Source organism: Salvia splendens, chromosome 11 (assembly GCF_004379255.2).
Source record: "Salvia splendens isolate huo1 chromosome 11, SspV2, whole genome shotgun sequence".
Classification (NCBI taxonomy): domain Eukaryota; kingdom Viridiplantae; phylum Streptophyta; class Magnoliopsida; order Lamiales; family Lamiaceae; genus Salvia; species Salvia splendens.
Window position 1 is genome coordinate 8,039,598 of NC_056042.1, and position 17,852 is coordinate 8,057,449.

Consider the following 17,852-nt stretch of genomic DNA (forward strand, 5'->3'; position numbering starts at 1 on the left):
TATGCCGTGCCGGTTCCGTTCGCGGAGGGAACGCCGGAACGGAACGTTCGCCACGCGCCGAGGCGATCGTGGCGGCTCCCTTCGCACGTGCGCCCACTCGCTGCCCGCGAGTGGGCTTCGTCCGGTGACGCAATAAATCAATTTTTTAAAAAAAAATCGAATTTAATAAATAAATTTTTTTTTTTTTGCAACGGTAAATGAAGGACGTTTTTTTTATATCCTTTTTTATTTTTTTTTAATTTTATTTATTTATTACTCTATAAATATTTTAATTTTATTATTTAGCTCTATAATTTTTTTAATTTTTATTTTAATTTTTTTAATTCGCATGGGGAAACCGTTATTTTCCACATCGCGAATACTTTGGCAGCCCGGGAAGAGTTCTTCCAGGAAGGGTTCGACGCGGTCGCCGTCCCAGCCACACGACGCTGCAGAAATGTACTGCAGCAATCGGCCAGCTTGCGACTGGACAAACGGCCGACATGTTCGACGAATACCTCCACATCGGAGACAGCACTGGGCGAATGTGCTTGCTCAAATTCTGCCAAGGCGTCCGGGCAGCCTTCACCGACGAATTTCTCTGAAGGCCAAGCACGACCGATTGTCAGTTCCTGCTCAACCTTCACGAAACAGTGCACGGATTCCCCGGGATGCTCGGCAGCGTCGATTGCATGCACTGGCAATGGAAGAATTGCCCGGTGGCGTGGAGGGGTCCTACACGAGCGGCCACAAAGGCACCCCCCCAACCGTTATACTTGAGGCCGTTGCCGACTACCGCCTTTGATCTGGCACGCGTACTTCGGGGTCCCCGGGTCGAACAACGACGTAAACGTGCTCCACCAGTCCGACCTTTTGACCGAAGTTTTGGATGGTAAAGCGCCGGCATTAACTTCGTCGCCAACAACCGGCTTTATAAAATGGGGTACTATCTCGCCGATGGCATCTACCCGAAGTGGCCTACCTTCGTGAAGACGTGCAGTGGGTCTGCGAACCAAAGCAGACTCTTTTTGCGCAGAAGCAGGAGGCTGCTCGCAAGGATGTGAGAGGGCGTTCGGGGTTCTCCAAGCGCGCTTCAACATCATCAAAGCCCGGCTCATACGTGGTTCATGGAAAACATGGTCGACATCATGTATACGTGCATAATCTTGCACAACATGATTGTCCAAGACGAAGGACCCGAGGAGGGAAATTAGTTCGACGACGAATCCCCCGGAAGCTCAACCGCAAGTAGTCCGCCTCGAAGTGGAGCGCATCCGTCTATACAAGAACGGTTATCTATTCGTGCAAGGACACGCGACTCTAGTGCCCACACCCAACTCCAACATGATCTAATTTAGCACATTTGGGCAAATTTTGGCGGATGAAATTATTAAAATTGTGTACTTTTTTTTTAGGATTTTAATTGTGTGCTTTTTATTTTTTTACGTTTAAGTTGTAATTTTTTTAATGTTGTGTGTTTTTTTAATAAAGTGTGTTGTTTTTTAAAGTGTGTTTATTTAAATTGAATTGGGTTGGAAATAAAAAAAATGAAATTGAATGAATAGTAATTTAAGGAACGGTTAAGAAACGTTAAGGAACGGAGGGTTGCAGGTTCCGTTCCTTAGTTAAGGAATGGAGTAAAAAAGTACATGGGGCCCTCAAATAGTGGTTTAAGGAACGGTATAGGAACGTATAGGAACGGCGTTGTGGATGGCCTAATCCACACCACCGTCCGTCATTTCCCTTATTTTCTGCATAAATGTTTATTTTAATATTGGTGATTAAAACATCCTTAATAAACAAAATACCATGGAGTACAATACATACATCTTTTGTTAGAAAACGAGAATGGCTTTGAATTTATTTAATTCAAGTACCTGGTGAACTGGCATGTCCAAATCCTTGGGATTTATAAAATCTGTGATACCGATTGCTTCGCCTCTGATTTGTTTGTCTGAGTTGATGTCCACTCCAATAATTCTAGATGCCCCACGTACCCTTGCCCCCTACCACCTACACATTCAATCAAACCCAGATCTGGATGACTTTAATTCATCTAATCAATATACTATTATTTTTTGTATTACTATATGTTTGTAGTCGATGAAACATAAACTCTTAGATTAATTTAAAGCAGTGAAAAAAGTTGATTTTGTCTCATCGGTTATCATAAATGTCATACTAATTAAGATAATTAATTTCTCCTTCTCAAATTAGATGTCACACTTTCATTTTTAGTTTATTTCTCAAAAAATGTCATATTTCATTTTTGAAAAAAATATTCTCTCACATTAATATATAAAAACATATTTTCTCTTTTCACTTAACACAAAACCTCTTTTAAAATCACGTGAAATCGTGTATCATCTATGTCCGATATCTATGTTGGGGAAGGATCGTTGCTTTTGACTTTTGATCATAATTCATTCAGCATTAATCATGACATTTTATTCTAAAAATATAATGGTTACCGATGAGACATTTTCAGATAAATTATCCAAACAGCGAGACAAATCGACCATTTACCTTTAAATATATGAGTTTAAGTTGGACCGAAATAGTATTCTGGATTGAGCGGGATAGAATAATATACAAGAATAAATTAAGTACAGTATATATACATATTGAAAATTATGAACACATATCTTGTAATAAAACATGAATTCAGTATGTGGCATAAAATGGAAAATGTGATGAGTTGAAAAACTTACCGCCAATCCTACAACTCCAAGTCCAAAGACCACCACAGTTGACCCTTCCTCAAGGTCAGCCGTATTCCCAGACGGCACCAAGACCTGGTTTATAAGTCAATCTCATTAATATTTAATTCATATATTTATGAATTAAATAAATTATCAATTCTGATTAAGATGGTTACCAGTAGAAACTCCGCAACTAAGGAGATCATATTCTTCAAGGAGGCTTCCCGATCAATCTTAACCACACAAGCTGAATCAACCACTGTATATTGGGTGAAGGTAGAAGTGTTGAGGAAATGGAGATGGGCTTCCCCTCTTTTGTCGAAAATCGGCACTTGCCATCGTTGGCCATCGTGCTTTTCATCGGATTCACTCTGAATTTCTCGCATAAATTGGTAGTCTTCTTTGATTTGCAGTAGACACATTTTTCACATTCGCCGTTGAAAATGGGGACAACATGGTCATCACACCTTCTCCCACGCTTTCCACCACTCTACATCACCACAAAATTGACCTGACTTAGACATATATGTCCTATCCCATGAGCTAGTACTTCTACTTTTTTGGGCATAACAACAAACATCAATATTTAATAATTCCGGCAGGAAAAAAATAAATGGTATAGGAGACGATGAGTTCTTACCCAGAAGCTTCGTGGCCCAATATCCGAGGGAAGGCTTGTTGAGCTTCACTCTTCAAAAATTAACAATTGTTTAATTAGGAAAAAAATGAGAATAATAATAAATTAAGTAAGTTAGTTATATGTATGGATAATTGGAACCTCTCCTTTCCAAGCGCTGAGATCGGTGTGGCATATCGAAGTGAAAAGCACTCGGATTCGGACCTCCATTTTCTGAGGCGGATCGACCCGGATCTCTTCCACCACCAGCGGCTGCCCCGCCGCGTACGCCACCGCCGCTGCAAAGTCCGATCATTACAATCCTATTCAAACCATAATTAATTATGAAGATGTACCTTTGCATGTTATAACTTTTCCGATGGTCTCACTCGAATAATATTGCTTCCCAAGCTGCCCATTGTTTTGTTTATGTGTGCAAATTGCAATGTGTGACGAATCCAAAGAGCTATACCATGTTATATATTTGAAAAAAAGAGTACTATGCTGCGTGTGAACAAGTGGTGGCTTTTGAGTTGTTGACTCATACCCATCTTTCAATTTTCCAATTTAATTTGTCCTATAGTGGCGGCTCTTTTCATTGTAACAACTTGCTCCAAAAATCTAACACACATGTCACGGAAAATCAGAATTCACACGGTTCACATTCAACAAAATCATTTATAGAGCATCCACAATGGGACGGATGTCCCAGCGGACATCCCGATGGACTTCCCAAAACACTTTATGCCACGTCATAAGGATATTCTACTGCACTGCCACGTCATAAGGACATCCCACTGCACAATGACAGACATCCCCAAGGACATCCCGACGGACATCCCACAATAATAAAAATTCACAAATTCACCAAATTTAAACAATTTACGGATTAAAAATTTCGACACGAATACGGAGAAAATTCAACCATTTTATTTTAAAAAAAACATACATAATTATTAAAAAAATACATAGTTTTAAAAAAACAACCTCAAGCTTCGACAAAATGCGGCCCCCGTCTCATTCCTCGTCGTCCCCGCCGCCAGTCCGTCGTCACAATCGGGCAGGGTGGCATCCCAAATCGCGCTGCATACTGTCGATGACATCCTTCAGCATCAACTTGTATAAGGGGCTAGTCGCTGCAAGCCACTTCTCCATGGTGATTAAAAGTGAATCATGTTGTTGTATGCGGCGAGTGAGGGGAGCTTGGGATCGATCTGGGAAGGAGCTGCCGATTGGACCTTGGGTCCGGACCCTTTGGTGCTTCCCTAGCCATCCGCATCGCGAACTTTTGCCCAACGGGCGACGGCGGCGGGATTGAGGGGTCGGGAACTCTGCCTCGGCGGTTAGGGAGTTCGTGGGAAACCGTACTCCTGGTGTACTCCCTGGAGGCGTTGATCTTCGTCCGCTTCGCCAGCCAGCTTCAACACCCGAACTAAATTTGGCGGAAGTCTGCACCACAAGATAGACCTCCCAATATTTAAATTCCCGAAACCTAATTCACTGTCGGGGTACTGCTGGTGAGACAGAAGCTTCACATCATCGGCGGACATGCCGCTGGTTGCTGTGCGGAGGTTGTTTTGGTAGATGCGACAAATCGGCTGAGCTGCTCCTCAACCGCTCCCACTGTTTCCGACATTGCTCTCCATCGTGAGGCTTCCCACCTGGCGGTTTGAATTGGAGTAGCTTCGGCTAATGCGCCACCACTTTCTGTCGATATGCTGGTTAGCCCCGACGTAGGGATCCTCGACTACACTGATCCAGGCCTTCGCCAACGCGATGCACTCCCCTATGCTCCAGATGGTCCTCTTTCTTTCCCGCCGGCTTCCTCCCCTCGACCCCCGCCCCACCTCGTTCCCCGCACGCGTGGGAGGTAGTGCCCTTGCCCTTGCCCTTGCCCTTCCCTCTCCCTTGCCTCCGCGTCCTCCCTGTCGCCGATGGCATCTTAGTGGGAGACTCCCTGACCGGAGATAGCCCTAACTCCTCAAAAGAGAAGTCTCGATGCCGGTGAACTAAGTCTCTAGAGGAGTACTCTTGGGGGGTATCACTCGACAATAGATCCATGTAGGGGCGATAGACATTGTCCCTAGGTGATTGGGGGACCCCCTGCCTGCTCCCCCCGCAGTGGCAGGCATGCCCTACATCATCCCGGGCATCATCATCCCGGGCATTTGGGGTATCATCTCCGTCATCGCGGCACTCATCCCGAGCATTTGGGGCATTTGGGGTATCATCCCAGTCATCGCGACACTCATTTGGGCATTTGGGGCATCATCCCACACTAAGGGGGTACATATTGTAGTAACCGGGCATCATCCCTGCCATTTGGGGTTGGGGCATCATCGACGCCATTCCGGGCATCTTTCCGGATATCGGTGCACTTCCGCCTACATTTCCCCCAACTCTAACCTGAAAATTCGGCGTTTGTGACTCGCTCGTGGCAGGGGAATCACTATCGAAGTGTTCTATTTATCTTCAAAAGAAATAAAAGTAGAGAGAGAGAAGCTTGTTAAAACAAGTAGTGTGAATGAAATGAAGTTCAACGAGCCGTATATATAGAGTTTTTTTAAAATAAAAAATCGGGACGTCCGTCGTGTCACCGCAATGGCGGACGTCACGATGGACGTCCTCGGAATGCCGCGGAACTCCGGTGTCCGCAACTCACGTCTGCGTCCGCCTCACTGCTGCCTAATGGCGGACGCCCCGAGCGGACGTCCGGCACGCCGGTCGTACGTCCGCCGGGGCGGCCGCCGTTGTGGTTGCTCTTAGACCAGGTTAATTTTTAAGGCATGGGCCGATGAAGAGTTTCCTCTCCAAATGGTTCTACTTTTACATATTGGGCCACATCAATTTTATATGGTTGGATATGGTCTTAAAGATGATATTTCAGCTTGAAATCGGATACACCGGAATATGATGGTTATGACAAAAAATTCATAGTGATATCTAAATGTAACAAATTGATTGAGCCTTATATACATGTGTATGATTGTCATTCAACGAGCTGAGGAATATAATCAGGGTAATTACACCATATATACAAAATGTTTCACCATTGTTTCAAATTAGTACAAAAAGTATTAAGTTTACATAATTTATACAAAAAGTTTAATCAGTATTCCTTCCAAATCCTTGTAACACCGTTAGTTTTCTTAGTTTTTCCATCCTATTCATAATTCATTCCAAAATAATTCTTTTCTTTTATTAGAGCTGATTGAGAAGATTATGGAAACAAAACTAGGTAGCCAAACACCCTAACAAAGAAGAAATCTTTCATGTAAAGCCATTCCTTATTCTCCATAGATATCACAATTCACAATACACACATACACACATATATATAGAGAAAATGACGTTCAAATATGCCAATCATGTCTATGGCTCATCAACCCGGCGTGGGTAGTGAACGGCATTCAAAGATCAAGAAGCCACCACTATTGGTGTCAGCATTGCCGACGCTCCATCAGGATCACCACCGCCAACCCCGGTGAGATAATATGCCTGCGTAGCCGCGTTGCTTCAGCCAAATCCGCCACGAGCTCGACGTCTCGAGGACGGCCCCCTCCTGAACACGAGGGGAATGAGAGGGGCAGGGCTCGAGTGGCGGCAGTGGAGGCGCTGCCAGCAGTGCAGGGTGAGCGAGGAGCAGCCCAGTTTGCAGGGATGATTTTGAGATTGGAGAGAATAGGAGGGAAAAACTAAGAAAACTAACGGTGTTACAAGGAGCACTAATTAATTTGGAACACTAATTAAACTTTTTGTATAAAATATGCAAACTTAATACTTTTTGTATTAATTTGAAATAATGGTGAAACATTTTGTATGTATGGTGTAATTACCCCAAATATAATCTCTCAATGTTGTGAGATAATTTGGAGTTTCCCTTCAAAAGAGGCAAAAAAAAAGTTTGATCTCCTTTGAAATGTTTGGAAAACTTTTCTCTAAGCAATTGGAAGACAATGAAAGGAAATAAAATCTTAATTGAGATTTATGAATAGGTCAAGACTTCACTATCAACACAACTCCCTATTAAACATCAATAATCTGAGCAATTTGCAATATGAATGAGGTCATTTTTGACACTTGACAGGGACACATAATTTATGCCAATCTTCCAAACTCCAAAGTCAATTTCTACCGATTTAAGCCCAATTCAAAATCGAGAAAAAAAATGTGGCTTGATCCATAGTTCTTCATTAGGTTTGTGGGTGTTGCTTGATCCATAGTTCCTCATTAGGTTTGCTGCTTGATTTGATGATGCTAGTTTGTATTGATTTGTTTGGAGTAGGCTCGAAGTGTCACCTATTAGAGCCATTTTTTTTTTCATTTTTAGTGTTTTGATTGAAGGCTTCTTTTCTTTTCGTGCTTGGTGAGTTGGTGTAGGCTTTGACTTTCAATCTCACTAATTCCTATCTTGAGCTACTATGCTTCTTACATTAAAAAATGTTAGTGGTCCAAATTCCAACATGTTAATTAATTCAATTTAAATATTGAAGAAATGGGGAGCGTTATTCTCCTATTCATCCCTTACATCCTTTATTCTTCTTAATATCGGCCGTTAGATCTCATTCATCAACGGTACAGATGATCTGTATTATTACACTATAATGGTGCATTATTAGTTGGTGTGCATTATTCAACTGAAAATCTGCATTATTACACTATAATGGTGCATTATTAGTCTGTGTGCATTATTCAACTGAAAATCTGCATTATTAAATGACACGTGGCACCAATCTAACCGTTGGATGACAAAATCGTGGGGCTGAGATTAAAAAGAACAAAGAACAAAAGATACAAAAAGGAAATGAATACATCCCTTCAAGAAATAAAATAAATATTATTTGTACTCAAATATGTGATGTCTATATAATATAAAGCATGTCGCCGTTAAACCATGACAAAACAATACATCAATCTCTATTAGAATCTCTGTTAGAATCTATTATTTTCTTCAAATTAACAAATTTTTAAGTAGGATGGATGCATACGAGAGTGCCTAAAAATAATTTTGTTGCAATTAAAGGCCAAGGTTGATTTTCAAGGGATGTATTTGGGCTGGGCTTTCGATGAAGAGAGCTAGGAAATAGTATGGGCCAATATATTTTAGATAAAAAAAACTAGTGATGTTTTAATTACGTCGTTTCCATTACCAGTTTCGGTAATAGTTTTGTTTTTTGTGCGAAAACAGTTGAGCATCTGAAATTCTGAATCAATATGGTATAAGGAGGAAAGAGCAAACTACTATAATTAATTAATAATAAAACCTTAGAAATTTAGCTAGGCTTACTGATTGTGAAGAGTTTGAAAATAAACACATAGTATTAGGGTGTGAAAAAAACTGAATATTCGAGTGTGAGCTTCGTATAACGTGAAGAGTTACGAATCCATGTACGACATAAATAGCCCTGTTGGAAAAAGGAATTGTTGGAAAAAGGAATAATAAATGGCCGCCCATATTCATTAGAGTGCAGAGTCCCTAGTGTAATTTAGTTCCAATACACATTTAGTGTTGTACTCAAAGGGACTCAAATCTCCCTATAAATATTAGGGAGATGATCTTTTCATATAAATGAGAAAAATATACGAGATATATTTTTTTCTACTTCCTACTCTCAATATGCCTTACCAACTTATCTATACCTCTCTCGATTACCATCTTTGATATGGTATCAGAGCAGGAAATCAAAAAAACAAAACCTCAAATGGAGGTCAACCAAATATACACTCTCAAGCTATTGATCGAGACAATCTCAAATTTGATTGATTTGTATAAAGCTAGCACAAATGAAAACCAAAATTCTTACCCACCGAAGAACTTCGGCACAGAGACTAATCATCTTCCGTCACAGCCACTCTCTGCAACAACAGCAAACTTTCGTTTCCCTAATCCGAAGAAGACGTACGCAGCGGCAGCGGCGGCGGCTGAAGCAGAGTCGATCTCAGCGGCGGCTGCTCCACTCACCACGAACATCAGCATCGGCGGCGGAAGAAGGGAGCGGCGATCGGCGGAAGAAGGGAGGACCGATCATGTGGGCGAGCGGCGAGAACCGATTAACCACCACCGACGAGGGAGCCAAGGGGAGGAAGGCCGGCGGCCCAATCTCCTACCCCGTCAGAGCCGGAGGCCAGTTTAGAAGCAGATCTCCTTCCCCTTCTGAAGCTGCTGCCGTGAAGTGGGAAAGATGGGGGAATTTTAACCCTCAATTCCAAAATTGCAAAATGCCCCCCAAGTCCAAGCACCTTTAAAAAAATACCCCACTCACCTCTCACTTTGCTAAATGGTCCCCAAACTCCAATACACTCTCAAAATAACACCCCAGCTGTCCAAAAATATCAAAAAATACCCCAGATGTCCCAAAAATATCATAAAAGCCCCCAAGTGGTCAAAAATTCAGAAAAAATGCCTCCATCTTTCGAAAATTCGAAAATTCCGTGTAAAAATTCTTTCCAACCTCTTGCGTACTCGTCATCCTCCCACATAGGGCCTAAAGACTTCCACTGGATTTTTGACTGTGGGGCAACCGATACCATGTCCTTTGATGCAATGGACTTCCTCAATATTTCTCAATCCATAAAAAATTTTGTCCAAACAGCCAGTGGAAAGTTAGCACAAGTAGAGGGAGCAGGAACTATCACTATCTCACCAACCCTTCGCCTCTCAAACTGTCTTTATGTTCCTTCTTTGTCCCACAAGCTTTTGTCCGTGAGTCATGTCACAAAAGACCTTAACTGCAAATTACTGATGCAACCTCGTTTTTGCATGTTACAGGATATCAAGACGGGGATGATAGTTGGGCGTGGCACTGAGCGACATGGACTGTACTACGTGGATGAGATAGCCCAACGGAGTACTGCAATGCTAACTCACGGACTAAAAGACAGACAAATTTGGCTCTTGCATCGCAGGTTAGGGCACCCATCTGTAGGATATCTCCATCTACTCTTCCCCGAGTTAGTTTCTTCTTCGCATGTTTTGAATTGTGAAACATGTGCTTTGGCAAAAAGTCATAGACATTCCTTCAAATTGAACAATACTAGGGAAAAATCCCCATTTGCTTTGGTTCACTCTGATGTGTGGGGTCCAGCCCCGGTTACTGGGGGACAAGGTTTTCGATATTTTCTGTTGTTTATTGATGATTTTTCTCGGATGACTTGGATTTATTTTTTGAAAACAAAATCAAAAGTTTTTGAAAAATTTACTGAGTTCTATAGTCTTGTTCAAACTCAATACAATTCCAAAATTCAAATCCTTAGATCCGATAATGGGAGGGAATATGTGAACTCTAGAATGAAAACCTTCTTCACAGAAAACGGCCTTGTCCACCAAACATCGTGTGCATATACACCAGAACAAAATGGGGTAGCCGAGCGAAAAAACCGGTACATCCTTGAGATCACCCGTGCGCTCCTAATCGAGTCCAACGTTCCCAAATCCTTTTGGCCAGAAGCTATCGCAACAGCCATATACCTCCTCAATCGTCTTCCCACGGGAATCCTAAACTTCAAAACCCCCTAGAAGTCTTCTCTTCCCACCACTCGACACCTTCATCTCTCACACTCGAACCTAAAATTTTTGGTTGCTCCGTTTTTGCTCACATACCCAAACATGACCGTGATAAATTCTCACCATGTGCAGTAAAATGTGTCTTCTTGGGTTATGGGAAAAATCAAAAAGGTTATAGATGTTATGACCCGTCAACAGATCGCATGTACGTAACTATGAACTGTGACTTTGTTGAGAGTGAGTACTTCTATAGCCAATCTAGTGGTCAGGGGGAGAGTGAGACGGAAAATCCAAGCAGTGACGCACTAAATTGGCTGCCTCTGTGGGGAGAAACCATTCAGGGGGAGGATGTTCAGGGGGAAAACAACCAAACTACCCTACCAAACCAAAATCTTGTCATTGAAACCAGTCCAACAGAGGAAGTTAGCAGTACCACCGGGCAATCAAATCCACAGGAACATAACATGCCGCTTCAGGACACTGCCAAGCTATCTGACCAGTCCTTGAATCCTGAGGTAACATCTTCTGATCCGAATATTGGTACCCTACTTGAAACCACTGACAGTGACAGGGAAAACAGAAGTGATACAAATGAGCCACCGACAGAACAAGAGACAGGGCACGGCAGATTGCCCCAACGAAGTACAAGGGGCATCCCTCCTCGAAGATACTCGCCAGACTGGAAAGGGCGGAAATCTAGATACAGTGTTGCCAATCTCACACAAGGACACCTTACCGAAATGGCTAGGGCATTTGAAGCTGCACTTTATGAAGAAGAAGAAATTCCGCAGTCCTTCGATCAGGCAATGAAACACAAACACTGGAGGGAAGCCATGAAGAAGGAGATTGATGCCTTGATAAAAAATGAAACGTGGGAAAAATGTACTCTACTTCCGGGAAAGAAACCAGTAGGATGTCGGTGGATCTTCACCATAAAAAGACGTGCAGATGGTTCAATCGAGAGATACAAGGCAAGATTGGTTGCTAAGGGATATACTCAAGTGTATGGAGTATACTATGAAGAAACTTTCTCCCCTGTGGCCAAACTGAATACAGTAAGAGCACTTCTATCTGTAGCTGCATGTAAGGAATGACCATTATACCAGTTTGATGTTACAAATGCATTTCTTCATGGAGAACTTGAGAAAGACAAAGAAGTCTACATGGAGGTCCCCCGGGTTTTTGTGAAGAATTTGGAAAGGGACAGGTGTGCAGACTGAGGAAGACTCTTTATGGGTTGAAGCAATCCCCCAGAGTGTGGTTCGGAAGATTTTGCCAGGCAATGTTCAAACATGGCTTCAAACAAAGCCATTCAGATCACACACTATTCTTAAAGAAGAGAAACGGCAAAATGACGTGTCTAATAATCTATGTTGACGACATGATCATAACAGGAGATGATGCCGAGGAAATCCAAAATCTAAAGGAGAATCTTTTCAGGGAGTTTGAAATGAAGGACTTGGGAGCTTTAAAGTACTTCCTAGGAATTGAAGTGTTGAGATCCAAGCACGGAATATTCCTAAGACAGAAGAAGTATGTTCTTGACATGTTAGCAGAAACGGGCCTACTGGACTGCAAACCTGCTGAAACGCCAATGGTATCCAACCATGGATTGAAGATTGTAGATAAAGCTAAGCCTACAGACCGTGAAAGATATCAACGGTTAGTAGGTAAACTTATCTATCTTTCTCATACTAGACCCGACATCACATATGCAGTTGGAGTTGTCAGTCAATTCATGCATCAACCTCAGGAAGACCATATGGATGCTGTCATGAGAACTGTGAGATATTTAAAGGGGACAATCGGTTATGGGGTATTCTTGAAAAAAAAGGAAGACTTGGAAATTGATGGATACACCGATGCAGATTGGGCAAGCAATCCAGTCGATAGAAAATCCACTGGAGGATATTTTACCTTTGTTGGGGGAAACCTAGTCACTTGGAGAAGCAAGAAGCAAAAAGTTGTGGCATTATCAAGTGCAGAAGCAGAATTTCGAGGGATCAGAAGTGGCCTGATGGAGATACTTTGGCTTAGGAGGTTATTAACAGAAATCAGCTTCCCTCCTTCACGGAAAAGTTGACTTTTCTGTGACAATAAAACGGCAATCAGCATTTCAGAGAACCCAGTACAACATGACAGAACGAAACACGTCGAAGTTGATCGTCACTTCATCAAGGAAAAAATTGAAAGCGGCATCATTGAATTTCCATTCGTCCGATCTGAGGAGCAACTTGCAGACATGCTAACCAAGGCATTGAGTCCTAAAATTAGACATCACCAAACCGAACCGGCCCGGCTGAACCGGCCCGGAACCGTCACCGCGGTTCCGAACCGGAACCGGAACCGTCGGCGGCGGTTCCGAACCGTGACCGGAACCGGCGGTTCCGAACCGTGACCGGAACCGGCGGTTCCGACGGGCCGGTTCAGGTTCATGAAATTTGCGAACCATAACCGGCGGTTCCGAACCGCCGGTTTTCACCGGAACCGGCGGTTCCGAACCGGCGGTTCGCCGGTTCCGACACCTTTTCAGGCTACCACCGGCCTAGACGTAGCCTTTTCAGAAACCGGGTCAGAAACCGCCGGTTTTTGTCAGAAAACCGTTGACGAAACCGGCGGTTTCTGACCAAAAACCGGCGGTTCAACGAGTAAACCGGCGGTTCCGCCGGATTTCAAAATTTGAAATTTTTTCTTTTTTTTTTCTTTTTTTAATCACATTTTTCCCCTATAAATACCCCCTCATCTTCATTTTCTACTTACCCCATTCTTGTGTTGATAAGAATTTCTCTCTCAATCTCAATTTCTCTATTCTCCATCCTCTTTCTCTCAAGTTGTTTACGTTATTTGCGCTCATAATTTACTCACGTTGTTCTTGTTTACGTTAATATCACATAAACACTACTCTCTATTCTCTACTTCCAATTTCCATAATATCATGTCTTCATCTCGTCGTGGTGGTGATCGGGGCAAGGGAATTGCCCAAGATCAAAGTGACTCTCGTCGTCGTCGTGCCCCTTCTAGAGCACAAGTTGCGGAGGAGGTGGGAAGGCGAGCCGCTCTTCGATTACAAGTAAGTTCTAAACTTCTAAATTAAATGTTTTACTATGTTAATATGTTATAATAAGTTTTAATATGTTAGTAGTTTTTTAATATGTTTTATTATGTTATATGATATAAGTTTTAATATGTTAGTAAGTTTTAATATGTTTTAATATGTTATATGATAAGTCTTTAATTTGAGAGCACCATTTGGTATACTTGCTCGGAAAAAGATTATGTGCGGACTACCGCCTTTTCTTATATCCTTGTGCAAGATGGCCTATTGTGGAATGCCTCAGCGTGGTCCTTCCTTTGATTTATATGTTATAAGTTTTAATATGTTTTAGTAAGTTTTAATATGTTAATATGTTTTAATATGTTTTAATATGTTTTAGTAAGTTTTATATGTTTTAATATGTTTTAGTAAGTTTTAATATGTTTTAATACGTTATATGATAAGTCTTTAATTTGAGAGCACCATTTGGTATACTTGCTCGGAAAAAGATTATGTGCGGACTACCGCCTTTTCTTATATCATTGTGCAAGATGGCCTATTGTGGAATGCCTCAGCGTGGTCCTTCCTTTGATTTATATGTTATAAGTTTTAATATGTTTTAGTAAGTTTTAATATGTTAATATGTTTTAATATGTTTTAATATGTTTTAGTAAGTTTTAATATGTTTTAGTAAGTTTTATATGTTTTAATATGTTTTAGTAAGTTTTAATATGTTTTAATATGTTATATGATATGTTTTAATGTGTATAATTCTCGTAGGAGGAAGAAGATCAAAATGCGGCCTTGTTACTTGCCACCCTCGGCGACGAAGAGCCACATTCGGATTCGCGTTTCGAATACGATGTGAATCTATCATCGGACGAAGGCGACGATGGATCGCATCAATTCCCACCTTCTAGCGCCGGCCAAGTTGGCGAAAATGACGAGGAGGCCGAAGCTCCTCCTCCTTCCGGGAGACAAAAGAAGAAGATGCCTCCAAAGTTGAAATCCGACATCTTCACCAAACATTACAAGAAGGTCCGGTGGTAATTTCTAATCCTGATGATTCGACCACTACCGTGGAGACAGGCGAGTTCAAAGCTTATTGCAACTATTGTGATAAAGTCTATCCATTTGTAATCGGTGGGGGATATGGTACTCTCACACGCCATTTGAAGGCAAAACACCCGTGGAATTTGGGCATTCTAGATCCCAAACCCAAATCAACTTCCCCGCCGGCTCATCGTCTCAAACAGGTACGCCACTATTTAAATACGATCCCAAAAATACTACCGATACCATGGTAAGATGGGCGGCAATGAAACATTTGCCGTTCAATTTTTTTAATGACAGAAAATATGAAATGACTATGCAACAAGCTTTTAATGTTGCTGCAAAAAGAATTCCCCCTCTACTGCTCAAAGATCTAACAACCGGCAGTATTTTGAAAAAAAAATGGAAATTGCAAAGAGTCTATCCACCTTGGGGCACAAAGTTAATATTTGCTCCGATGTGTGGACGGATTCTTTCCAACGAAATTCTTACATGGGTATTTCTTGTCATTTTATAGACAATAGTTGGTCTTTAAATAAACGTTTGATTGGTTTTAGACAATTTCCTTCCCCACACACCGCACAAGCAATTGCTTCTTTAATTATTCAAGTTTTGAATGAGTATGAGTTATGCAACAAGATATTTTCGGTTGGTTTTGATAACGCAACCGCCAACACCGCAAGTATATCCGATTTAATTGCGGCTTGCTCCCCGGTGATAAGTGGTAAGTATTTTCATCAACGATGTATTTGTCATATTTTAAACTTATGTGTACAAGATGCTTTGTCTTTATGGCAAAGACATATTCAACCTATTACTACAGCTGTATCCTTGATCCACTGGAAGCCTCAAATTGGCAAGGCGTGGAAGAAGTATTGCCACTCGAAGAAAATAAGGTACACAAAGTTTACTTTAGACGTTTCTACTAGATGGAACTCTACATATGACATGTTGCAATCTACAATGGAGCATATAGACTATTTAGTTGATTTTTATAGAACTTACCCTGTTGATGATTTATATCTAACATCTTCTTGTTGGGAACAAAGCCTGAGTTTATTTAAATTATTCAAAAATTTTCGAAGTGCAACTATGGAGTTATCGGGTGTGTATTATTGCACATCCGTTCGTGTTTTAGAACATTGCATGATCATATCATTTGGTTTTAAAACTGCAATGAAAAATTCCGCAAACAATCTTGAGCTTATGTGTGTTTTATATTACATGGTTGAAAAATGGCTCAAGTATTTCAATGAGATCCCAACAGTTTTTTTGCTTGCCAAAGTTTTGGATCCAAAGTGGAAACTAGTTGGTACTTTCAAAATTTTAGAATTTTATTACAACAGTTTAGCTTCTATTGATCTTGAACCACTCCGAGCTTTGCAAACTGACGACGACGACAACTACATAAACCTTGCCCAAACATTCCAAATAAACCTCCCCCACCTCCCAAGCCTCCAAAGAAATTTTGAGTTCGACTTGCGGTCTCTCTTTCACGATTACGAAGTCAAGTACAACACTACCCACCAAGTTCGACCTAGACCCCCCGTCAAACACAGAACTTTGGCTTCTTCCAAGTTGATGACCCCGACACCCAATCCCAATTGGCGGACCTATACGCCTTCAGCAGCGGAGGAAGGACGGCACATTCGGTAAGTGAGTTAGATTTATATTTAGACTCACACTTTTCATTCAATGAGGAAGAAGTAGGTCCCGTTCCCCAACAAATCGACGTCCTAGATTGGTGGTCTTCACACGAGAAAGATTTTCCCATCCTTGCATCAATGGCCAAGGAGATCTTTTTGGTTCCGGCTTCCACTGTCGCCGTCGAGTCCGCCTTTAGTGTTGGAGGCAACGTCTTGGACGACCGAAGAAGTAGGCTCACCGGACAAAACATGGAAGCCACCATGTTACTTGATGATTGGTGCTCCGCCGAAATTAGAGACCAAGAACCGGATTGGGACAAACTAGTAGTACAACCCGACCAAGACTACTTCCCCGACGAAGAAGAGTAGGCGCCAATACTTCCGATCAAGCCAAATAGGTAAGCAAGGTAAGAGAACTACGTGGACTTTGATTCCAAAATGCAATTGAGCATTGAGGATACGTAGGCATCTCAACTTATATTTCAACTTAAATTTTAAATTTAAGTTTAAATTTAAGTTGAGCTCAAGTCCTTTTCCTTTATTTCTTTTTTCTCCCCTTTATTTCGAATATGTAATTTTGTAAATTGTAATGAAGACTTTAAGTCTTTTGTAATTTATAATTTTGAAGTTGTAATTTCTAATTTTTATGTTGTAATTTGTAAATTTTAACTTGTAATTTGTAATTTTAAAGTTGTAATTTGTAATTTTGAAGTTGTAATTTGTATCAATAAAATTACATTTGTACATCGCTTCATTCTAATGTTATTTACGCAAGTTTTTTTACATTTTAAACTTGAATTACAATTTACAAAATGCAAAAAAAAAAAAAAATCAAAACGAACCGCCGAACCGGCCGAACCGGCCCGGAACCGGCCAATCACCGGCGGTTCCACGGTTCACTTGAACCAGCGGTTCCACGGTTCACGAACCGGAACCGCCACACCTTGGCCGGGCCGGTTCAGGTTCATCAATTTATTGAACCGGAACCGGCGGTTCCGAACCGTGAACCGCCGGTTCCGGAACCGTGGTGACGTCTACCTAAAATCTTCAAAGAATTTCTGGGCAAGTTGAGTATCGGAGATACCGTTGCTCAACTTGAGGGGGTGTGTTGGAAAAAGGAATTGTTGGAAAAAAGGAATAATAAATGGCCGCCCATATTCATTAGAGTGTAGAGTCCCTAGTGTAGTTTAGTTCCAATACACATTTAGTGTTGTACTCAAAGGGACTCAAATCTCCCTATAAATATTAGGGAGATGATCTTTTCATATCAATGAGAAAAATATACGAGATATATTTCTTTCTACTTCATACTCTCAAT

The 17,852-nt window shown here is 41.5% G+C and overlaps 1 pseudogene; it reads right to left on the minus strand.

Annotated features, from left to right (window-relative positions):
- Positions 1 to 2,507: 2,507 nt before the first annotated feature.
- On the minus strand, positions 2,508 to 5,238 carry LOC121754381 (annotated as a pseudogene).
- Between the last annotated feature and the right edge of the window lie 12,614 nt (positions 5,239 to 17,852).